Source organism: Ovis canadensis, chromosome 12 (genome assembly GCF_042477335.2).
Source record: "Ovis canadensis isolate MfBH-ARS-UI-01 breed Bighorn chromosome 12, ARS-UI_OviCan_v2, whole genome shotgun sequence".
NCBI lineage: Eukaryota > Metazoa > Chordata > Mammalia > Artiodactyla > Bovidae > Ovis > Ovis canadensis.
Genome location: NC_091256.1, coordinates 78638525 through 78664207, shown reverse-complemented (window position 1 = coordinate 78664207; position 25683 = coordinate 78638525).

The following is a 25683-nucleotide window of genomic DNA, read 5'->3' as shown; positions in this document are numbered from 1 at the left end:
AAATGCCCCAGTAAAGGTCCAAATTTTGGCTCATCATCAGAATCACCTGTAGAGCTTTGGGAAAACATGCATCTTTGGGCCCCAGTGCAAACCTGTAGAATCTGAATCTTCATAGATAGAGCTTGAGAATTTGTTTCTCTCTCTCTCTCTTTTTTTCCAGTTTTTGGCACACAGGCCTAGTTGCTCTGCAGAATGTGGAATCATCCCTGACCAGGGATTGAACCCATGTTTCCTGCAAAGGCAAGCAGATTCTTCACCACTGAGCCACCAAAGAAGCCTTGAGAATCTGGAAAACTTTGATTAGTTCATAAAATATAAACATTTATTTTTATTTAGCATTCATTAAATGATACTGGAATATAAGGGAAATGTGTTCAATGCCCTCTATAAGACAGAAACCAGTCCAACCATCTGATAGCAATTTATTACACCAACACAAAAGAAATAATTCTTTTCAGGTTAAAGAAAACTGACACTTGAAGAGTTTATGAATGGTGGTGCCAGAATTAGAACTTCAGCTCAGTTCAGTTGTGTCCGACTCTTTGCGACCCCATGAATCGCAGCACACCAGGCCTCCCTGTCCATCACCAACTTCCAGAGTTCATTCAAACTCATGTCCATCGAGTCAGTGATGTCATCCAACCATCTCATCTTCTGTCGTCCCCTTCTCCTCCTGCCCCCAATCCCTCTCAGCTTCAGCGTCTTTTCCAATGAGTCAACTCTTCCCATGAAGTGGCCAAAGTATTGGAGTTCCAGCCTCAGCATCAGTCCTTCCAAAGAACACCCAGGACTGATCTCCTTTAGGATGGGCTGGTTGGATCTCCTTGCAGTCCAAGGACTCTCAAGAGTCTCTCCAACACCACAGTTCAAAAGCATCAATTCTTCGGCACTCAGCTTTCTTCACAGTCCAACTCTCACATCCATACATGACCACTGGAAAAACCATAGCCTTGACTAGACGGACCTTTGTTGACAAAGTAATATCTCTGCTTTTGAATATGCTATCTAGGTTGGTCATAACTTTCCTTCCAAGGAGTAAGCGTCTTTTAATTTCATGGCTGCAATCACCATCTGCAGTGATTTTGGAGCCCCCAAAATAAAATCTGACACTGTTTACACTGTTTCTCCATCTATTTCCCATGAAGTTAAGTCTGTCTAAATGTTTTCACTCTACATATTATGTTTCTACATATTCATGCTTGCTACAACTATGACGTATGTTGTCACTGAAGTTGCTCTCAAAGTTAATGTGATTATGGTGATGACGTGCTTCTGAACCATAAACTTGTTGATGCTGATTAATGCCACATGAGGGGAGTAGAGTGGAAATACACAGCATTGTGTAAATTGTTAGATTTTCTTTTTAAGACCAATGGTTGTTTACTTATTTCTCAAGACTGACCTTCTGAATATAGATCATTTAACTGAAGTGAATCATTTCTTCTGATGATATTTAGTATAGATGTACTTTTCAAGTAGAAAATTCTACAATTTCACCTTTTTCCATAATTTCCTATCTTCTCTGTAGAAAAAACTCATTCGCACAATCACAAAAATATGTAGCTGTACATTTACATACAATTCATGTTGCAGAGTATTCACTATTTTTGTAGAAAGTTTAATGAGACATTTGTGATGTTAAGCTTCAGTATGATAGTTTAATGTCTACATGGATAGGTGGAACTCAGTCATTTATCATCTATTCAATTATTCACTCAATCATTAGATGGATGATACAAATTATGTTAAGAATACAAAGGTGAATAAAACCACTGAGGTCCTTCTTATGAAGCTTACAGTCCAGTTGGAGAGATGGTTCTCACTCAATAAATCAAGCAAGTGTAAAAATGTAACTGTCATGATACCATGAAGGAAAGGTATACAGTGCCATGAGGAGTGTGATAGTTAATTTTATGCATCAGTTTGACTGGGTCACAGAATGCCCAGATGTCCAGTTAAACATAATTACTAGGCCTGTCTATGCAGCTGTTTCTGGAAGACAGTAACACTTGAATTGGTCGCTGGAATAAGCAGATGTGCCTCTCCAAAGTGGGTGGGCATCATTCAGTCCACTGAGGGCCTGAGCAGAACAAAAGGGGGAGGACTCTTGGGTTCAGAGCCCCTCTGCCTCAGTGAGCTGGAACTGATCTTCTGTTCTCACTACTGCTGGTTCTCAACCCACCAGCATTCTTGGGTCTCCAGCAGATCACAGGATTTCTAGTCTCCATAATCAAGCAAGATAATACCTTAAAATAAATCTCTCTATATAGCCTATTGGTTCTGTTTCTCTGGAGAACCCTGACTAATATAAGGAGTTATAATTGGAAGGCTTGTAAAGTACCATTGTCTGAAGGATGAGTAAAATTTACTAGGTAAAGAGAAGTAGAAATAAAATGCAAAGCAAAGGAAGGGTGTGTATAAATGCTCAGTTCTAAGAACTGAAAAAGGTGAGAGAGGACGGTGGAGTGGAAGTAGATGACGCCAGGTTTCGCAGAGCCTCACAGGCTGTGTGAATTTTTTCCCTGTAGCCTAAGAACATCTACTCGCTCCAGTACTCTTGCCTAGAAAATCCCATGGACGGAGCAGCCTGGTGCAGACTACTCCGTCCATGGGGTCACAAGGAGTTGGACACGACTGAGCGACTTCACTTTCACTTCGCAAGAACATCTACAAACATCAAAGGGTTTACATAAGGGGATAGTTTGGCAAATTTTTGTCTGAAAAAGATCCTTCTGGCCTCAGGGGAAACATACAAGAAGAAAGAAGATGTAAGGGACACAAGATGATGGCTTGACCAAGATAGTGGGGGTGGATATGAAAAAAAAAATTACACAAATATGAAAGATATTTAGGAAGTAAAACATGAAAGAAGGCTTTTATAACGATATGGATCATGCTATGATTCACTAAAAAGGGGAAATTGACAGATTTAGTGAGGTAGGTAAAAAGAGTGTGCAGGAGGCTACATGAGTGCCATTTTGGACTTGCCAAGTTTGAGGGACCATTGTAACATTCAAGTGAGAAAAGTAGGGCTTTAGGTATTCAGAGAAGTCTGAGCCAGAGATATAAATATTTGAGCTATCTGCATGTAATGGAGCCTAGGGGATGGGGAAAGAAGGAGAAAAGGAGCCTAGGATCTAGCTTGGAGGAAGAACAAAATAAGACAGGTGAGGACAAGCCTATAATGATGAGTGATGAAAGATCAGCAAAGACAGAGGAGAAAAACCATGAAAGTGTTTCCAAAAGTTAGGAATAGGACAGTTTAAAAGAGAAAAAAAATCAATAGCAACTTGTGCAGAGGGATTTAGTATCATGAAATCTGAAAAATGTCCAAACTTGTCATATTATTTTACTCCATCTTCCACAATATGTACCTCTCCCCTTTTATTATTTTAACTATGTATATACATGCATTTAATTTCCAAAATATTCTATGGCTAACCAGACATGTGAAACTTTTGTAAACAAGGAACTTTTTGGATCCTGAGATTTAACAACTGAAATAGAAAGCTGTGCTTCCAGGTTATACTTCTCAAATTAGATAATGAATTGTTGTCCCCAAATGCTAATAACACACACATAATCTTAAAATCACTGAACTGTAAAATGTGAAGCGGAATGAAAAGCATCTTGGAAAGAAATTTCAAAGTTTCTCAGAGCCAGGTATATTTGTTGTCTAGAAGTTAAACAAGAGGTATATACCCCCAGTTAGATCATAAAACAAAACCTATCTATACAATATGCAAAATGCATATCTTAAAAAGCTAGCAAAGACTAAGAACAAGATATATCATGGCAGGCAAATGTGAAGAAAAAGAGAGTACTGATCAAAATATTAATAACAAACAAAATTGAATAGAGGACAAAATGCATCAAATGAAGGGGGAAAAAGAAAAAACTTTGTTATAGTAGAGATCAAGTAAAAATGAAGATCCATTTGTCTTGAATCTTTTGCTGTTGTTCAGTTGCTAAGTCTTTGTGACCTCATGGACTGCAGCATGTCAGGCTTCCCTGTCCTTCACTATCTCCCAGAGTTTGCTCAGACTCATATCCATTGAGTCGATTATGCCATCTAGCCATCTCATCCTCTGTCATCCCCTTCTCCTCCTGCCTTCTATCTTTCCCAGCATCAGGGTCTTTTTCAATGAGTTGGCTCTTCACATTAGGGGACCAAAGTATAGGAGCTTCACCTTCAGCATTGGCCCTTCCAATGAATATTCAGGATTAATTTCCTTTAGGATTGACTGGTTTGATTTCCTTGTGATCCAGCAGGCTCTCGAGAGTCTTCTCCAGACCACAATTTGAAAGTATCAAGTTTTTGGTACTAAGCCTTTTTTATGGTCCAGCTCTCACATCCATACATGACTACTGAAGAAACTAACAGTTATCCAATCTGTAATCAATAGGTTAAGAATATATAGATACTATCCAATACAATTAAATAGCAAAAATAAATACAAAATATGACTTTTTCAAGTGGTAATGGAGTTTTTATAAAAATCGACAAACATCCAAGAGAAATAAAAACATATGCTCATAACTAGATTTGCATAAAAATGTTTTATAGTCAACTTAATAATAAGTTGGAAGCTGGAAATATCCATGTGTGTATCAATAGAAGAATATATAAAGAAATTGGCATATTCCTACAATGGAAAACAATAATAATAAAAGGAAAGAATTGTTGTTACATGAAATAACATGAGTTAATGTCAAAGAAAGCTCACAAAAAAAAAAAAAGTCATATACAGAAGAGCACATATTGTTTAATTCCACTCAGATAACAGACAAACAAAACTATGGTGGGAAAATATCAGAACCATGGATACTTCTAAGGGTGGAAGGTTGGAGACTGATTAGGAAGGGATATGAAAGAACTTTCTAAGGTGATGGTAATATTCTATATCTTAACGTGGCCTACATTACACCAGTGTACCAATTTGTTAAATTTTCACTAACATACACTTACTATTTTTGTACTTCATTATTTGTAAATTTTAACTGAAAAGGAAAAAAGCTCTAAACAAGTAATACATTCTAGTTAATGATATGCATGCTGAATTACTTAAAGAAAATGTAATCAATTTATAATTTACATTGAAACATGAAAAAATAAAATGGATGGATGTGTGGATAGATTTAGAGATGATAAATATGGAAAAGTAAGTATAATAAAATGGTAGAATGTAGATGGTAGTTTCTTGGTAAAAAAATAATCAACATGATAAAGTCAGGAAATAATAACCAGATAAGAGTAAGGGAAAAACCCATTAAATTCTAGATAAGCCCATTATCTACTTTTATAAATAAACAAAAACTAATTAACCACTAGTTAGCATAGCTAATCAAAGGAAAAATCCTCGGAACAACAAAAATGTAAATGGGAAGGAAAAAACAACACCTATATACTAGAAACTGTAATACTAAAAATTAAATAATTTTCTCCTTTCTATTCAAAAACATTTGAATATCTGAATTTTAAAAATTGTATTCAAGGAGACTTCCCTGGTGGTCCAGTGACTTAAGCTCCACTTTCCCAATACAGGGGGCCATTCCCACTGGGTTTGATTTCTGGTCAGGGAACTAGATCCCACATGCCACAACTAAGATCCAGTGCAGCTAAGTAAGTAAATAATTTAAAAATTGTTTTCAGGGAATAAAAATGCCATATTTGAAATTAAAAAAAAAAAAACAAACAGAAATCCGCACTGACTTTAATAGAAAAAAATTAAGAGGTCAAATACCAACATCTTAAAATGATACCAAAACTACATGACTTCACAGATAAATTATATCAGTTACTCAAATAAATCATTTCAATAATATCTACTTATTCCAGACCCTACAGAGAGAAGTTGGCTTCCTGTTTCTCAAGGACTGAGGCCTTTGGTTTTGTCAGTCAACACTGGAGTCCAAGTCAGTGACTAAGAATCCCCTATTCATCAAACAGGTCACTTTTACAATAGAAGCCACAGGAGGCAGACACTCACTTTCCCAGCCTCCTTTGCAGCTAGAGCTGGGCCCAAAACCTGGGATGTACCACGCAGGGCCTGTGAGTCAGCCAGCTGCTCGAGAACTAGAGCTTCTGTCAAATAAATTCTAACAACAGGCAGCAGAATGGTTTCAGCCATCTCTGCTTTCCAGAAATAACAGTGACAGGAGATTCAGTGATGCCACTGGGAGGCCTGTGTTCATTATATGGGACCATTCAAGTCACAAGAAAAAATCTAACAAAGTGCACCAAGAAACGAAGTTGAAAGAGCTATAGTTAAGTTAAAACTAACAGGAAGTTGGCAGTCAGCCCAATTTTATTTGGTGTATATGTTTTCCCTTGTGGCTTCCCTTGTGGCTCAGCTGGTAAAGAAGCCGCCTGCAATGTGGGGGAACTGGGTTTCATCTCTGCTCTGGGAAGATCCCCTGGAGTAGGGAAAGGCTACCCACTCCAGTATTCTGGCCTAGAGAATTCCATGGACTGTATAGTCCATGGGATTGCAAAGAGTCGGACACGACTGAATGATTTACACTTCACTCAAGTTATAGTGTCCGGTGCCCAAGAGAAGCAGAAGTACTGTCTTCTCCGTATCAGCCCAGGGAATGCCTGTGAGGTGTTTATCTGGCAATGTAACTTCCTAGTCTCATTCTCAATATGTTAGAGATTTAATGAGCCTCCCAAATTCTTTCACGATTTCATTTTACTACTACTAGTTAATACGTTTCCCTTCATTCCAGTTGAGAACCCCAGCTAGACACAATAGACACAATGAAACTTTGGCAAGAGAAGCTGACAGAGATAATCTTTTGAATGTATAGATCCATCTCACGTGTAAGCATCAATACTAATGCAAAAATCATTTAATAGAATCCAGCAGCTTATTAAAAGAATAATTCACCATGACTCAGAGGGGTTTTCCCAAAGGAGATTTTTTTATTATTAGGAAATCTACTGCTATAATTAATGTAATTAAAAGGTCAAAGGAAATAGGCCATGTAATCATCACTAATGATGCCGAAAGACATGTGATGAAATTAAGCATCCATTACTGATTCACAATGAAATTTCATAAAACCAGAAGAATAGATTTTTTTTTTAACATAACAAAATACAAGTTTTTTTCAAACTCAAATTACATCATACCTAATAGGGAAAGTATATTCATACTCTCACTAAGATCAGGAACAAGATAACCATGCCCGCTACATTAATTCTTGCCATAATTTTTGACGAACTGGACAAAGTAATTAGAAAAAGGCAGAGTCCTTAAAAACTGAAGAACAAAAGAGAAAATGTCACTTATTTCAGATGGTATGACTGCATATCTGTGAATCCTATCAATTGCAAATTAAAAAATAATTAAGCTAGCTAGACACAAATTAATATACAAATATCAATGTCAGCAGCTTTCCTAAAATGACTTTCCTGACAGTTACTTAGGAAAATAAAGAAAGAAAAGATATAATTTATAATAGCAACAACAACAAAAAAAACTAGGAATAAGCTTAAATCTGTAAGAATTATGTGATGAAAACTTCAGCCAAAGATACCTTCAATAAAGTTGAATAGAGATGCAACCATTTTTAAGAAGCTTTGCTGTTATGGTTGCATTTATTTTCCTTTGAGTTATTGTATGAATGCCATGTAATTTCAATAGAAATACAAATCTTTTTTGAGGGAACAAGAAAAATCTACAACAAAATTCATGTAGAAAATTAAAAATAGAATAGCAGGTAAAGAAATAATGAAGGCCTAGTTCTATCATACATTTAAATCTGTAATTACAGTGATTAAAGTAGTATGACATTAGCAAATAAAAAGTTCAGTACAATAGAGGCATTCATAAAGAAACCCAAACAGATAGAATAATTTGTATATACTAGGACAGCATTTTGCAATAGGGGAAAAGGGCAAGCTGTTCACCGTACGGACAATTTGGCTGTTTTGGCAAATGTTTAGCTATTTGAAAACAAAACAAAACAAAACGGTATTCCTACCTAGTTCTTTAGATCATGATAAATTCCAAATATATCAAATATGTGATGTCAATACTATAATAAAGTAAAAATTTCATACAAGAACATGAGAGAATCTTAGTGGGGAGGTCTTTCTTCATAGTCAAACCATAGAAGCAATAAAAGAGTTTGACAAATATGAATGCATTAAAGTGAAACATTTCTAAACAATGGCAACAATATATACACAAATATGAACATGTGTGTATATATATATATATTATATATGTGTGTACATGTATGTACGTGTAAATACCAGTAACTATGCCAGATAAAAACAGTTTGAGAGTGAGTCTGGCAGGATCTGCAAAAGCTTGAGCTACTCAAGTGGCTAACCACTGAGTAAGGCAGAAAGGGATAATCATTCTCCATCATTCTCTTCCCAGTATCCTCCCACAGGGGAACAAGAACCATCACACTATCCATAAGAAAATTACCAAAAGCTTGGCCTTTCTGTACACAGGGTGCTGAATCAAATCCTGGAGACAGTTTTGGGTGAAGTAGAAAAGCTTTATTGATTTGCCAGGGAAAGGGAGACACACCAGACTTTTTCCAGAAAAACTTTTTGTCTCTCCACCCAGAAACCCTGAGGAAGGCTTTTATAACAGTGGGTCAAAGTGGGGTCTCTAACAAGATAAGAGTGTTTGCACTTTCTTAAGTTCTTCGCAGGTGTCTCCTAATCTTGATGAGCTTCTCTGGTTCTTTCAGTCTTGCTTGACATCATTTCTCAGCTGTTCCTCACTTGATTAGCAATTGTTCAACTGCCCTTTGGACCTCAGGGCAGGTCATAATACTAGAGTCTTGCCTACAAGAAATGGGGGACAGAAGGCCTCTGTGATTTGGAGCCCCTCAGGGCCCACTTGGTTTCACTAGTAAGAGCACAAAGACAGCAGAGGCCCATTTAGAAACCTCAACCTCCAGTCCTGACTGTCTGACCCTCTCCAGGTTCAGTTCAGTTGCTCGGTCCTGTCTGACTCTTTGCGACCCCATGGACTGCAGCACCCCAGGCTTCCCTGTCCATCGACAACTCCCGGAGCTTGCTGAAATTAATGTCCATCCAGTTGGTGATGCCATCCAACCATCTCATCCTCTATTGTCCCCTTCTCCTCCTGTCTACAATCTTTCCCAGCATCAGGGACTTTTCCAATGACTCAGTTTTTCATATCAGATGGCCAAAGTATTGGAGTTTCAGCTTCCAGCATCAGTCCTTCCAATGAATATTCAGGACTGATTTCCTTTAGGATTGTTTTCCTTTAGGATTGACTGGTTTCATCTCCTTACACTCCAAGGATCTCTCAAGAGTCTTCTCCAACAACACAGTTCAAAAGCATCAATTCATTGGCTCTTAGCTTTCTTTATAGTCCAGCTCTCACATCCATACATGACTACTGGAAAAACCATAGCTTTCACTAGATGGACCTTTGTTGGCAAAGTAATGTCTTTGCTCTTTAATATGCTGCCTAGGTTGGTCACAGCTTTTCTTTCAAGAAGCAAGTGTCTTTTAATTTCATGGCTGCAATCACCATCTGCAGGGATTTTGGAACCCAAGAAAATAAAGTCTGTCACTGTTTCCATTGTTTCCCCATCTATTTGCCATGAAGTGACGGGACCAGATGCCATGATCTTTGTTTTTTGAATGTTGAACTTTAAGCCAGCTTTTTCATTCTCCTCTTTTGCTTTCATCAAGAGGCTCTTTAGTTCCTCTTCACTTTCTGCCATAAGGGTGGTGTCATCTGCATATCTGAGGTTATTGATATTTCTCCCGGTAATCTTGATTCCAGCTTGTGCTTCATCTAGCCCAGCATTTCGCATGATGTACTCTGCACATAAGTTAAATAAGTGGAGTGACAATAGACAGCCTTGATGAACTTCTTTCCCAATTTGGAACCAGTCCATTGTTTTGTGTCCGGTTCTAACTGTTGCTTCCTGACTTGCATACAGATTTCTCAAGAGGCAGGTAGAGTGGTCTAGTATCCCCATCTCTTTAAGAATTTTCCATAGTTTGTTGTGATCTACACAAAGGCTTTGGTGTAGTCAATGAAGCAGATATTTTTCTGGAACTCTCTTGCTTTTTTGATGATAAAATGTATGTTGGCAATTTGATCTCTAGTTCCTCTGCCTTTTCTAAATTCTGCTTGAACAGTTGGAAGTTCTTGGTTCAAGTACTGTTGAGGCCTTGCTTGGTGAATTTTGAGCATTACTTTGCTAACCTGTGAGATGAGTACAATTGTGCGGTAGTTTGAGCATTCTTTGGCATTGCCTTTCTTTGGGATTGGAATGAAGACTGACCCTTTCCAGTCCTGTGGCCACTGCTGAGTTTTCCAATTTTGCTGGCATATTGAGTGGAGCATTTTCACAGCATCATCTTTTACACTTTGAAACAGCTCAACTGGAATTCCCTCACCTCCACTAGCTTTGTTTGTAGTGATGCTTCCTAAGACCCACTTGACTTCACATTCCAGGATGTCTGGCTCTAGATGAGTGATCACACCACTGTGGTTATCTGGGTCATGAAGATCTTTTTTGTAGAGTTCTACTGTGTATTCTTGCCACTTCTTCTTAATATCTTCTGCTTCTGTTAGGAGGTCCATACTGGGTACAAACGAACAGTCAGTCATAGCTCAGGGTCCTCAGGAAACTGCCTCTGAGTGAGAGATTTTCAAAGGAAGCTTACCAAAATATGCTCTGGGAACAACATCCTTAGAGTGGTTCCAGGGAAGTAGTATTGGGCAGAAGAGAGTCACTGAACTTCAGGGATCTCAGTAGTGTGGCTCACCATCACACCTCCCAGAAGCTGAGGAAATGAGTCCCTCAGCCCTGCAGAGGGATCCAGGCAGTGCCCACGTCATCCACCACAGAGAGCAGGAGTGTTTCCGAACACCCTTGGCTCAGGGCAGAGATGAACAAACGCTGAAGTTATTTTCCAAATATGTAAATTTTGTTATTCCAGTCTTTTGAATGGTCTCAGGTTTGCATTTTATGCACTGCTATATCCCCATACATACCTAGATACACACCTAAAACAATTCCTTAGATTCAACAGATGGCCAGATAATAGTATTGAATCAGTGAACGAATAAACAAGGCAATAAAATTTGATTTCCTTAAAATATAAATAATTCTTTCAACCAATTGGCTAACATCTATTAGTATTTTTAATGTATATGTCCTTTGGCTTTATGATTGCATATCTAGAATTTTTTCTGCAGTTATAGTCACATAGATGAATAAAATACATGTGATAGAAAATTGTATCTTGCACCATTATTTAAATTATGAAGACTGCCATGCCTGAGTGCTTAGTTTTTTCCAACTCTTTGCAACCCTTTAGACTGTAGCCCGCCAGGCTCCTCTGTCCATGGGGTTTTCCAGGCAAGAATACTGGAGCAGGTTGCCATTTCCTTCTTCAGGGGATCTTCCTGACCCAGGAATTGAACCCACATCTCCTGTATCTCCTGCATTGCAGGCAGATTCTTTACCTGCTGAGCCATCAGGGAAGCCCATTTAAAGATTGCAAACAATATAAAGTCTATAAATACGGAACTGACTAAGAATGAATGACAGATAGATACAAGTGAACACCGTGCTGTTTGAAAGGAGGTGATAGAATGTACTGAAAAGAAATTATCTCCAAGGCATATTTAGTAGTGAGGAAAGTGTGCTGCTAAACTGGGTATGGGAACTCCCTTGTGGGCCAGAGCTGAAGAATCCACCTTGCAATGCCAGGGGTGCGGGTTTGACCCTTAGGTCGGGGAACTAAGACTCATGTCCCATGGGACAGCTAAGTCTGTGCTCTGCAACTACAGAGCCCATAGTCCAGAGCGCGAGTGTCACAACTAGAGAGCCTGCCTGCAATGCCTGACAAAGCCAAAAAAATAAATAGTAAACAGTGGGTATAAAGTTCTCATGTTTGATAAAAATGAAAAATATCCATACATAAAAATAAAAGTCAAGGCTCTGCTAAGTATAAAAATATATATATGTCTTTTTTTTTTTAAAGATTTGTTTCTTTATTTTTGACTGTGCTGGGTCTTCGTTGCTGTACCTGTTCTTTCTCCAGTTGCGGCAAGCAGGGACTACTCTGTTGCCGTGTGCAGGCTTCTCATCGCACTGACTTGTCCTTTTGCAGAGTACAGGATCTAGGGCATGCCAGCTTCAGTAGTAGCAGCTGGTGGGCTTAGTAGTTGTGGCTCATGGAATCCTCCTGGACTAGGGATCAGACCAGCATCCCCTGCATTGCAAGGCATGTTCATAACCACTGGACCAGCAGAGAAGCTCTATTTGTCATGTTTTTAACATCATCAATTAAAAGGGTTTGAGTTTGAATAAACTCCGGGAGTTGGTGATGGACAGGGAGGCCTGTCGTGCTGCAGTCCATGAGTCGCAAAGAGTTGGACACGACTGAGCACTGAACTGAACTGAACTGATTAAAAGGGCTTCTGACATTCCTCCTTCCAAATCCTATTTGTTTTTTAAAGATTTTTGTTTAACGTGGACCATTCTTTTTTAAAAAAATTTTGGCCATGCCCAGTGGCATGTGGGATCTTAGTTCCTCAACCAAGGATCCAAGCCACACCCCATATATAGGAAGACGAAATCTTAACCACCAGCCCACCAAGGAAGTCCCTTTTCCTTTTTTCTTTTTCTTTTTTTTTTAGGCGTAAAATGGAGTAGCTTTATTCCTTTGCCAGTAGGATTTGATGAGGAATTTTATAATAATATTTCCCAAGGGTGGGGTTGCTGACAAGAGGGAGTGTGCAGGGTGTCAGGTGGTCAGATCTCCTAATCTTGATGACTTTCTCTGATCTCTTTAATTTTGCCTCAGGTGGATTCTTGACTGCTTCTCCATTAATTAGCCATTGTTCAAGGCTGCCCTTAAGAACTCAGGAAAGGTCATTGAGGCTGGAGTCTTGCCTACAAGAAATAAGGGGGAAAAAATTCTTCTGTGCCCCAATTTGGTTTCACTTCCCCCTTTCTTGGATCCTCCCTACTATCAGAGTAGTTATATCATACCTACTTAAAGTCCACATTTGTAATAATCGTCACTGGTTTCAGGCATTCTTTAAATTCAGCTCGCTTCTAAATTTCAGCTTTCTCGGTCTAGGTCTAAGTCGTGTTCAACTCTTTTGGAACCCCATGGACTGTAGCCCACCAGGCTCCTCTGTCCATGGGCTTTCCCAGGCAAGAATACTGGAGTGGGTTGCCATTTCCCTCTCCAGGGAATTTTCCCAGCCCAGGGATGGAACCTTAGTCTCCTGCTTAGCAGGCAGATTCTTTACCACTGAGCCACCAGTGAAATGCAATTTCAACTTTACTAATTAATAGACAACTCGGTATTTCACATTATAGATAAGCTTCAGGGTTTTTCTTAATTTACATACATTTTCAAATAATACTTCAAAAACTATTTTTAATTTGATTATTTACTTCTATAGAGAGAGCATCATAGGCATTTTTAAAGCTGAAATAAAACTTTAGAAAGCATGTTGGATATGAGGAAACTTGGGTCCAAGGAGATTAAAAGCATTATAGGAGATTAAAAGCATTATGGAAGATTCAGCACTACTCAGTAGCAGAGACTGCAGAATTCCACACATCTGCTGGCGACCAGGTGTTCTCTCTTAGTAAAAACAATCTTTTATTATTAGATTTTGTCTGTCATGATTTTCAGATCATGTGAGACAGCTAAGAATAAATTGTGACTTGGTGAGAAGACAAATATAAACCATCTAGTATGTTTATTTTCAAAGATAGTACAACCAAAGTAATCATTTATCATGTAGTTTATACATAGGCTAACTAGGGTGATTTTTCCAGTGTGGACCTGCATAATATAACCCTCCTGAAACCAAGACGACCTTTCTAGTAGGACTTTATTAAATAAATCCTTAGTTAAATTTCCTTCCTTTCTCAAAAGAATTTATATTTCTGTTTAAATAGGATGTTTGAAAATTATACCTTTAAAGACTTCTCTCTAAAAAAGTCTGCCAGGACTCAAGGTCTATTTTATAGTCAACAACAAGAATCACAGTTTGATTACACTGGAGAAGAGCACACGCACTGGCATCAGGTCGCCCTGGTTCAAATCCCAGTTTAATATTATGCCTCTTAATATTATGCGTGACCTTGTACTGCCTCTGCACCACAGTGCCCTCATCTATAAAAGATACATGACAACAACACGAATCTCTATGAATTGTTTTGCATCTTGGAACTTAAATGAGTTTTACTCTAAAGAAGCTTGGGCTTCCCAGGTGGCAAAGTGGTAGAGAATCTGCCTGCCAGTGCAGGAGACATGGGTTTGATCCCTGGGTTGGGAAAATCCCCTGGAGAAGGAAATGGCGACCCACTCCAATATTCTTGCCTGGAAAATCCCATAGACAGAGGAGCCTGGTGGGCTATAATCCATGAGTCTGAAGAAGAGCTGGACACAATTTAGCGACTAAACAACAGCAACATAAAGGAGCTTATAATAGAATCAGATTATGTGTGTGCTCAGTCACTCAGTGGTGTCCAACTCTTTGTGACACTATGGACTATAGCCTTCAAGGCTCCTCTGTCCATGGGCATTCCCAGGCAAGAATGCTGGAGTGGGTTTCCATTTCCTTCTCCAGGAGATCTTCCCAATCCATTGAGTCTCCTGAGTCTCCTCCATCAGGAGGTGGATTACCACTGAGCCACCTGGGAAGCCCAATAAGTTAAACTGAAAACCTACGTAAAAGTTAACTATTGTTATGCAGAGATGTAGCTGGGCTCTTGAAATTCTGCAGTAATAGGAGACATCTCTAGTGGTCGATATCTTTCCCCCTTCAGTCTTCCTTCTTTCTTAAATAAGGATGTACTGAGCACCTACTTGTTCAATAAACTTACCACACTTGGAATGTGTCTCTGTGTGAGGATAACTAAATTTTGTAGTCTTCCTCATCTCAACATATTTGTTTTTTTTTTTAATTGGAAGATAATTGCTTTACAATGTTGAGTTAGTTTCTGCTGTAAATGTGAATCAGCTATCTGTATACATATATCCCCTCCCTCTTGGACCTCTCTCCCATTGCTGCCCCATCCCACCCCTCTAGGTCATCACAGAGCACCGGGCAGAGCTCCCTGTGTTATGCAGCAGCTTCCCACTAGCTATCTGCTTTACACATAGAGTGACTAACACACACACACACACACACACACACACACGTATATATGTCAATGCTACTCTCTCGGTTTTCCAACATATGTGTATTCATTACTTCTACTGAATGCCCTTAGTAGGTCATGGACTGAATTAATTTTTCTAGCACCCATCATAAAATTGCTCAGCACCATCTTCATTTCTTTTCTCATCCACTTTTGTAGCTTTATGAAACGGCATGTTTGGATTGGATGCTTAGTTCCTGAATAAGGAATAAAAACAACAAAAAGGTGACCACTACATTTCTCACTCCCCAATCTTAAATCGCTTTTGAACTTATTACTCAAACTAATTTCTAAAGCACAGAAATTAAATTAATTTTAATTTAATTTTAATTTTAATTTTAATTTAACAATTAATATTGTTAAAGAAATCAGAAAAATTCATACACATTGTGTATTGTTTTGTTTATTTTTCACGTGGTCTCACCCCAAAGTTGATTTACTGTGAAGATAACATTTTTAAGCTCCTGGTACCAACTTCTTCCGAGGCCTTAGATGCCCCAGTCTTGTAGAACTTGGTTGTTGTGTACTCAAAAATCAATTAAGATTAGTGTCTGCATGAGAAAACGACATTCTTACCACTTAATTAAGAAAAGAAACTTGATATTTACCCATATTTTATATTACCAATAGTGAGCATTACACACACTGGGTGTTTAATATATAGAGAGATTTCCTTTGGGAAGCTTGGTGTGATCTTCAAATCAATATGATAGGAATTTTCTTAAAGCCCTGGGAGACCCTAAATCAAAGTAAAGAAGCCACTTTTTAGAGCAGTTGAAGCCACCACACAGTCCCATGAAGGCAGAAAGATACTGAACATTTAAGAATGTTAGAACACATGTGTAGAATGCCTCACTCAGAACTTGTATACAGAAGAATTAATAGGTTTTGTCTACAATAAGTATTAATAACATTAAAATACACATATATATGAAAATGTCTAAGATTTACAGTGTTGACTTTGTTGCTATTACTGACCAGGGTTCTTGGCCTCCTTAATTAATAAAAATTGATAAGAGGTCAGACAAGCAGGTTCCAGCCTGTCTCATTGCTAGGCACTATGGTTGGTGTCTCATGTGCATTATCATATTTTATCCCTATTTACAGATAAGAAAATTAAGAGAAAGCTTAAGTGCTTTTTCAGAGATTGAAAAGCAAGAAATTATCAGGAACCTAAATCCAGAATCCATACTCTTAAACATATAGGGTCCTACTGCTATGTAGCTTATTCTGTATAGTTGGAAAAACAGATATGTAAATAATTAAATCTCAGATTAGTAATTCACAAGATGTGTAACCTTGGTCCTCTCTGAGGCCCAGTGTTATCATACATAGAACAGACTTCAAAATATACATTGGGGGATTTCCCTGGCAGTCTGGTGGTTAAAAATCCTTCTTCCAATGTAGGTGATGCAGGTTTGATCCCAGGTCTGGGAACTAAGATCCCACATGCCATGAAAAAAGCCCATGCACTACAACTAAGACCCCATGCAGCTAAATAAATATTAAATATATATATAACAACTGTTAGTGAAGATTAAATTACACTCTATATTATGCCTCACCTCAAATATTCAATAGATGCTATAATGGAAAGAATAAATAACCAAGCATTGTGAAAGCACTGAAATCTTGACTTATTTTTTTTTTTCAACTTGTTTTAAATTGTTGGAACACAAACATTTGATACTGACTATTTTCAGGAATTCCCTGGTAGTACAGTGGTTTAAGACTGTGTTTCCACTGCAAGGGGCACGGGTTCAATCCCCGGTCGGGGAATTAGGATCCCACATGTCAGGCAGCACAGTCAGAAAACAAACAAACAAAATTATTGGCCTAGAGAAGAGTGATGACTCCGTGCTAGCAATGTTTAAAGTATTATGTTTCTCTGTTAAACAGGACTAAAGAATGAGTGACCATCTTAGCTTTTTTTCATCTTCTTGCTACATATCTTATTGTAAAGCTCAAAAATATTGTATTAAAACCACCACATATGGTGTGTTTCAGTGGTTCACTTTTCATAACACAATCCACCACAGAAAAAAAGGTATGTTATGTTCTGCATTAACAGACCCTCTTTGACCAACATATACTTTTCAATCACTGAACCTGTTTAATGCCTTCATATAACTTAATTCAATTTGTAAATACATTCATTTCTTCCTTACTAGTTTATCTTCTGCCTTCTCCTTAATAATATAAGCAAGGCCCATAAGCAAGCAATGATCAGTGATTACTGTTAATACCTATAATGCCAACAGATGACTGAGTGGACATGGTTCCAAGGAAACAGAAGAATGACAGTCATGCACAGTATGTCATTTGCCAAATACATATTGAGCCAGAGATTTACAATTACCCTTATTGTCATGTTTACTCATAAAAGCAGGCCATTGATTTGCTTGCTTCAAAACCAAGCTCTGAATTTGGTTTGATTATAAAGCTTTGCATCTCCTACCCACAGAAGGCACCTAGTATTTTGTGAAAATACATTCAGCAACAAAAAAAAGAACAAATATTTCATTCAGTAACTGTAAAATAGATGATTTATCTTAATGTATTTAGGATCGCGTGCTACGTGCTAAGTTGCTTCAGTCGTGTCTGACTTGTTGCGACCCTATGGACTGTAGCCTGCCAAGCTCTCCTGTCCATGGAATTCTCAAGCAAGAATACAGAAGTGGGTTGCCATGCCCTCCTCCAGGTCAAAGATAACATTTGGAAACAAACAACAAACAGCCTAGTGAATAACCCATCCATTAAACCACTTCAAATTTTTGTTTTGTTTTTCTAATTTCTTTTGTAATAAAAAATTGGTAAGGAAGTTGGGAGCAGGTACCTTCTTTAAATAGATTTTTTTTTTCCATTTGCTTCTAAAATAAATTACGCATACCACTTATAAGTGAAAACAGCTGATTTACTTAAATGCTAAGTTTAAGTAAGTGAGTAAGATTTACTTAAATGCCAAGTGAGTAAGATTTTACTTAAATGCCAAGTGAAGAATGCAAATTTAAAACAGTATTTGCAACTATTCAAATAATACCAAAATGGAGTCAGTTTAAACCACAAAAAGGAGATGTGTTTTGGAGTTGAATGTCATATCAGCACTGTGATCATCTTTGTGGCAGATGAACATCTTAACAACAGCCAGCAATCTGAGAATAGTTCAAAGTATAAAATTAGAAAGATGAAAATGAAAATACAAAGACATGAAATATCTCAGTGGCAGAGCAGAGCAATGATCAGATTTCATTTGAAGAAAAGGATTTCAGGAAGTCTAAATGTCCTGGATTTGGATGTCTTCTCATAGTTTAAAGGATCCTCATTACCAACTTACGAGTAGATGAAGAAACTAACAAAGATAAGACCTGTCTAAGGTTTTAAGATCAATCTCTCAAATTAAACGCTCCTTTTATTACACTATATTGGAAATAATGATGGCATTTGACATAAAGAAATTTTAAATATTTCAGACCACACCAAATTAGGCTATGTAATTAGGCTAAGAAATACATAATTAAAATATATTTATTTTTATTAAAATACATATCTCTTATTATAAAAATAATGAGCATTTGTTTAGAAAATATAGAAATAAAGATTAGCACGGCACTTCTTTGGTGGTCTTTCTCTGGTGGCTCAGATGGTCAAAAATCTGCCTATAATGCAGGAGACCTGGGTTCCATCCATGGGTCAGGAAGATCCCCTTGAGAAGGGAATGGCTAGCCACTCCATTATTCTTGCCTGGAGAATTCCATGGACAGAGGAACCTGGGAGGGTATAGCATGGGATAGCAAAGAGTGGGACATGACAGCAACTAACACTTTCATCATCTTCCCTGGTGGTCCAGCGGCTAAGACTCTGAATGTCCAATACAGGGGCCCAAGTTCCATCCCAGGTCAGAGAACTAGATTCCACATGACTCAACTAGAGTTCAGATGTTGTAACTAAAGATCCTGTGTGCCACAACAAGACCTGGTGCAGCCTAATTAATTAATCAATTTGTTAAAACTTCTAGCAAAAAGATGAAAATTAAGATTACCTTTAGTCCCACAGCTAAGAGATAGTCATTGTAAACATATATTATTTAGTGTCCCAGTTCAGTTCAGTTCAGTCGCTCAGTCGTGTTCGACTCTTTGCAACCTCATGAATCCCAGCATGCCAGGCCTCCCTGTCCATCACCATCTCCTGGAGTTCACTCAAACTCACGTCCATCGAGTCGGTGATGCCATCCAGCCATCTCATCCTCTGTCGTCCTCTTCTCCTCCTGCCCCAATCCCTCCCAGCATCAGAATCTTTTCCAATGAGTCAACTCTTCGCATGAGGTGGCCAAAGTACTGGAGTTTCAGCTTCAGCATCATTCCTTCCAAAGAAATCCCAGGGCTGATCTCCTTCAGAATGGACTGGTTGGATCTCCTTGCAGTCCAAGGGACTCTCAAGTGTCTTCTCCAACACCACTGTTCAAAAGCATCAATTCTTCAGCGCTCAGCCTTCTTCACAGTCCAACTCTCACATCCATATATGACCACAGGAAAAACCATAGCCTTGACTATACCCTGGGTAAGTGAAAGTGAAGTTGCTCAGTCGTGCCCAACTCTTAATGACCCCATGGACTGCAGCCTACCAGGCTCCTCCATCCATGGGATTTTCCAGGCAAGAGTACTGGAGTGGGTTGCCATTGCCATAACATCAAATACAAAGGCCTTTGGGCAGCAGAAAGTTAGATGTGATTATGACACACATAACCCTGTGTGACCGGATCATATTGAGGAAGAAAGAGTTGCCTGAGAAAGTTGGAGAGGTGGGTAGGGCCTTGCAGGCGATTTTAAAGAGTTTAAACTTTATTTCAAACACAACAAGAAGCTGTTAGACTTGACAGATGAAACATGATGTTTAACATCCCTTTTAAGAGTATTTAAGTCTATGGATCACAATAAACTGTGGAAAATTCTGAGAGGAGATGGGAATACCAGACCACCTGACCTGCCTCTTAGAAACCTATATACAGGTCAGGAAGCAACAGTTAGAACTGGACATGGAACAACAGACTGGTTCCAAATAGGAAAAGGAGTACATCAAGGCTGTATATTGTCACCCTGCTTATTTAACTTATATGCAGTGTACATCATGAGAAACACTGGACTGGAAGAAGCACAAGCTGGAATCAAGATTGCTAGGAGAAATATCAATAACCTCAGATATGCAGATGATATCACCCTTATGGCAGAAAGTGAAGAAGAACTAAAGAGCCTCTTGATGAAAGTCAAAGAGGAGAGTGAAAAAGCTGGCTTAAAGCTCAACATTCAGAAAACTAAAATCATGGCATCCGGTCCCATCACTTCATGGGAAATAGATGGGGAAACAGTGGAAACAGTAACAGATTTTATTTTGGGGAGCTCCAAAATCACTGCAGATGGTGACTGAAGCCATGAAGTTAAAAGACACTTACTCTTTGGAAGAAAAGCTATGACCAACTTAGACAGCATATTAAAAAGTAGAGACATTACGTTGTGAACAAAAGTCCATCTAGTCAAGGCTATGGTTTTTCCAGTAGTCACGTATGAATGTGAGAGTTGGACAACAGAGAAAGGTGAGCGCCGAAGAAGATGCTTTTGAACTGTGGTGTTGGAGAAGACTCTTGAGAGTCCCTTGGACTGCAAGGAGATCCAACCAGTCCATCCTAAAGGAGATCAGTCTGGAAAGACTGCTGTTGAAGCTGAAACTCCAATACTTTGGCTACCTGATGCAAAGAGCTGACTCAAGAAAAGACCCTGATGCTGGGAAAGATTGAAGGCAGGAGGAGAAGGGAATGACACAGGATGAAATGGTTGGATGGCATCACCAACTCAATGGACATGGGTTTGGGTGGACTCCGGGATTTGGTGATGGACAGGGAGGTCTGGCGTGCTGCAGTTTATGGGGTCGCAAAGAGTCAGACACGACTGAGTAACTGAACTGTAGTTTATAAAAAAAAAAAAACAGGAATATAAAAATGGACATATGTTGAGTCCAACTGTTGCCAGTGATTCTGAGGTTCCTTCTTTGTCATGAAAGAATTCAGAGATGAAGCAGAGAGATTTAAGAAATTAAACTCTGAAAGATGTTAGTTATTCAGTCACGTCTGAGTCTTTGAGACACCATGGACTATAGCCAGCCAGGCTCCTTATCCCATGGAATTCTCCAGATAAGAATACTGAAGTGGGTTGCCATTTCCTTCTCCAGGGGATCTTCTTGACCCCTGATGAATCCATGTCTCCTGCATAGGCATACAGATTTTTTTACCATCCGAGCCACCAGGGAAGCCCAAGAGAGTACAGTGAAAGTTTATTTAAGCAACGATACCCACTCTCTGAGGGAGAGTGGGCAGACAAGCTGCTTATAAGGGATATGCAAATGAAGGGGTGGGACATTCAACGGAAAAGGAGGAGTTTGGGGCTTGACTTTCCTGATTTTCATCCCAGCTCCATTTTCCCGAGAGAAGGAGGAATTTCTGTCCCCATTTAGCCTAGATCAGAAGGGTCATGGCATTCATGCGTGGAGAGCTTATCTGTAAGGCAAATCTTATTATAATGAGAGCACAATGAGAAAAAAGTTACATTTGGATGCAGGATATTCCCTCCTAGCCCTATCTTTCTTTGCTATTCAAACCCTTATCACTCAAAATGTGTAATTTCAGGTTGAAGGTTCTTGTTTTCCATTGTTTGCCTATGGACTCCTGAAGTTTATAAGATATGTGATTTTAGCCCACTAGGCTCCTCTGTCCATGGGGATTCTCCAGGCAAGAATACTGGAGGGGGTTGCCAGGTCCTCCCCCAGGGGATCTTCCTGATCCAGGGATTGAAACTGCATCATTAATCTGCAGACCTGTACAAAGGGTCAGAGCAGTTCCTGGCAGGAGAGCCCTCCAGCAGTATCAGCCATAACTATTGCATCAAAAAAAAAAAAAAAAAAAAGCTTTAAAAATGCTGATACCATTGATTTGGAAATTCAAACTTTAGGAAAGGACTATAAGATGAAATGAAGATCATCTAATTATTAAAGCTGATTTTGAAGCCAAGCAAGACCCTGTGGGACTCCTGGGCATAGAAGCCTTTCTGTGTTCCCCCTATTTTTTGCACAAAGTAGCCTCCATCCATGACCTTCTTCTCTGAGTTCCAACAGTTGCTAGTCAGGGAAGGGAGGGGATACACAGATAAGGGAAGAGCAGCCTAGAAGCAATAGTGCAGCCTTGGGGCAGAGTCAACCTCATGGGATACACATGACAATATCTTTGAGCTATTTACAGAACTAAAACAAATGGAAGATGTTACCATTCTTCATTCCAGAGAAGACCACCAGAGGCCAGATTAAAGGAACTAGAGAAGCTCATCAGGAGATCACTTGAGGCCAGGTTAAGGTTACACATACCTGATCCTTATCAGCAATCTCTTCCTTGAACCCTTGCTGTAAAACTTCTCACCAAATCTTCCTGGCTTAGGACACACAATTTTGTGACCCAGGAATCCGCTGTGTCCTCCCTTCTTAGGCAAAGCAATAAATCTATTCTTTTCTGCTTCACCCCAACTTCTGTCTCTAAGATTTGATTCGGTATCAAGTGTATAAAGGCTGAGTTTTCAGCATGAACTTCACAGAAGATGTCATTATTGTTTAGTCACTAAGTCATGTCTGACTCTGCAACCCCATGTACTGTAGCCCACCAGCCTCTTCTGTCCATGGAATTCTCCAGGCAAGAATACTGGAGCAGGTTACCATTTCCTTCTCCAGGGGATCTACCCAACCCAGTGATCGAACCCTCATCTCATGCATTGGCAGGAGTGGTTCTTTACCACTGTGCCACTGTGGAAGCCACAGAAGACAGTTCCACTCATTCATTCAATAAATAGTTATTGAAATGTGTAGCACTTGAAATACTGACAAATGCTAATAAATGATAAGTCTGGTTGGATTGTGAGCCTGTTAACTCCTATGGTGAATATTAAAGGAAAATAGCTTTATGTTGATGCTGAAGTTCCAATACTTTGGCCACCTGATGCAAAGAGCCAACTCATTGGAAAAGACCCTGATGCTGGGAAAAATTGAAGGCAAAAGGAGAAGGGTTGGCAGAAGATGAGATGTTAGCATCACTAACTCAATGGACATGAATTTAAGCAAATTATGGGAGACGGTGGAGGGCAGAGGAAACTGCTGTGCTGCAGTTCATGGGGTCACAAAGAGTTGGACTGTTAACTGAGTCCAGGCTTGCTCTGCTCACCACATGACAGGCCAATGAGCCCGAGAGACTAGGTGTTGAGGCAAGGAGAACAACTTTATTCAGAAAGCCAGCTGATTAGTCCACCATCTTGGCCTACATAGCATCATTCTGATGTGAAGCTCTTATAACTGCTTCCATAAGCTTCCAGCGAATCTCCTTGATAGTGAAGCCCTTTTCATAATAGCATCACAGTACAAAAGACTATCTATAAATGACAAAAGACTTAAAAATCATTGGTTAGACATCTGATTAATTGATAAAGACACTTGGACAATACTTATTCCTTAAAGTAACCAGAGATCTCAAAAGCAAATATAAGTCACTTAAAGACAAAGAAATTCATGTAGTTTGTTATCAAAAATGCATTCCAAGAAAACTTTTCTCTGAACAACAACAACAAAAACAAAAAAACAAATCCAAGTCTTTGGAAGTTCTGATTGTTGGAAATGCTCTCAAACAGCATGGCAGGAATAAAACAGTCAAAAATGGTTCATCAAGGCGGTCTTAACTGCTGCCAAAGGGGTTGCTACAAACAAGGGTCTTGGAGCAAGCACATCCAGTGGGAAATCTGCTTGGTTTTTATCTTTAAGACTCAGGTTCGTTCCCTCGCTTGGCTCTTCATAAGTTAAGGACCACAGACTTAGAATCTTTCCCAGATGTCGCCTAAGTTTTTACTGGACAATTGGTAACTATTTTCCCTACCTTTTGAGTTCTTCGGGCTTCCCTTGTGGTTCAGCTGGTAAATAATCTGCCTGCAATGCGGGAGACCTAGGTTCAGTCCCTGGGTTAGGAAGATCCCCCTAAGTTTTTACTGGACAATTGGTAACTATTTTCCCTACCTTTTGAGTTCTTCGGGCTTCCCTTGTGGTTCAGCTGGTAAATAATCTGCCTGCAATGCGGGAGACCTAGGTTCAGTCCCTGGGTTAGGAAGATCCCCTGGAGAAGGGAAAGGCTACCCATGCCAGTATTCTGACCTGGAGAATTCCAAGGGGGTCTCAAAGAGTTGGACATAACTGAACGACTTTCACTTAGTTCTTTGCACATGTCCAGGATAAAACCTGCAAACTTAGCCTGCCAAACTGTTCTTATGAGGAAAGAGAATCAGAAGTGAAAAGAAAAAAGGATTGGCAACCAGCCACCATGAAGTGTGAAAGTAAAGTGAAAGTCACTCAGTCATGTCTGACTCTTTGTGACCCCATGGATTCCATGGAATTCTCCAGGCCAGAATACTGGAGTGGGTAGCCTTTCCCTTCTCCATGGGATCTTCACAACCCAGGGACTGAACCCAGGTCTCCCATGTTGCAGGCAGATTCTTTACCAGCTGAGCCACAAGGGAAGCCCAAGAATACTGGAGTAGGTAGCCTATCCTTTCTCCAGGGTATCTTCCCAACCCAGGAATCAAACCGGGGTCTCTTGCATTGCAGATTCTTTACCAAATGAGCTATCGGGGAAGCCACCATAGTAGGAATCTTATTCACAAGCCGGCTATATATCTTTCTGTTCGACCGTTTTGAAAATGAATTTCTTCTTTATTTCTTATAACTTCTCCTTTGATAGAAAAGACCATATATTTCCTACATGATCATGAATAACTCTTTTCTGTATTATTTTTTTATTCATCACACTGTCTATTGAAAACACATTTTAGTTTCCTTAAAGTTTTTTTCCACATTGAGGTACTTGCTGACATTTGTAACAGATGTAATAGCTTATTTATGTTAAACCTAGGCACAATGAAAGTTTTATACTTAATATTATATTTAACATGTTGATTCAAGACATGTCTATATTATTATTAGTAAACAATCAAACATTAATACTAGGTACTAATGTAATATTACATGATTTCCAGTTCATGTGAAATGGAAACTTATTTAACTTGATTTCTCTTGCATTTAGAATGTTTTTGGTTTAAAAGTGGTTATTACTATTATTTAGGCCAATTAAATAGAGCTATTTTTACAATTAACCAGGGCAATATTTTCCAAACAAGAGATATACATAAACACACAGCAGCAAGGCCCCAGTTCTTACTTGGAGACTTCAGTTCTGAGTCAGGTACAACAATGTAAAACCCACCAGCTTACAAAAGAGGTGGATTAAAAGTGGGGCTCTCACAGATGAAACAAGTCAGGCTCACTTGGCTAGATGGAAAAATATTAATATTTGCAGAAAAATCTATTTCTAACTACATAGGATATGCCAGCTTCTAGTTACTTTGAGTTGAGTAAGTCCCTCAG